Genomic DNA, 273 nt, shown 5'->3' with positions numbered 1-273 from the left:
TGCTTTGTCTGTAATAGAGACTTCTTTCCATAAATAGTGAGGCTAAGTTTGAACAAAGATTACATCAACAATTTTGGGCTGGAAAATTGTATCAACATTGGGCAGAGTGCCTATTGTTCTCGTGACATTCATTTGCAGTTGCAAAAAAGTTATAGATCTGTAATATTAGTGGCGAAGCATACACTGGTTGCTTTTCATTGGACGAGATCTTGCGTCTTTTCTTCCACAGAGAATACTGCTGTAGCTCATTAGCTTGTCAGGGCGGAGTTACGA

Source organism: Stylophora pistillata, chromosome 9, assembly GCF_964205215.1.
Source record: "Stylophora pistillata chromosome 9, jaStyPist1.2, whole genome shotgun sequence".
Taxonomy (NCBI): Eukaryota; Metazoa; Cnidaria; class Anthozoa; order Scleractinia; family Pocilloporidae; genus Stylophora; species Stylophora pistillata.
This window is presented reverse-complemented; position numbering follows the sequence as displayed.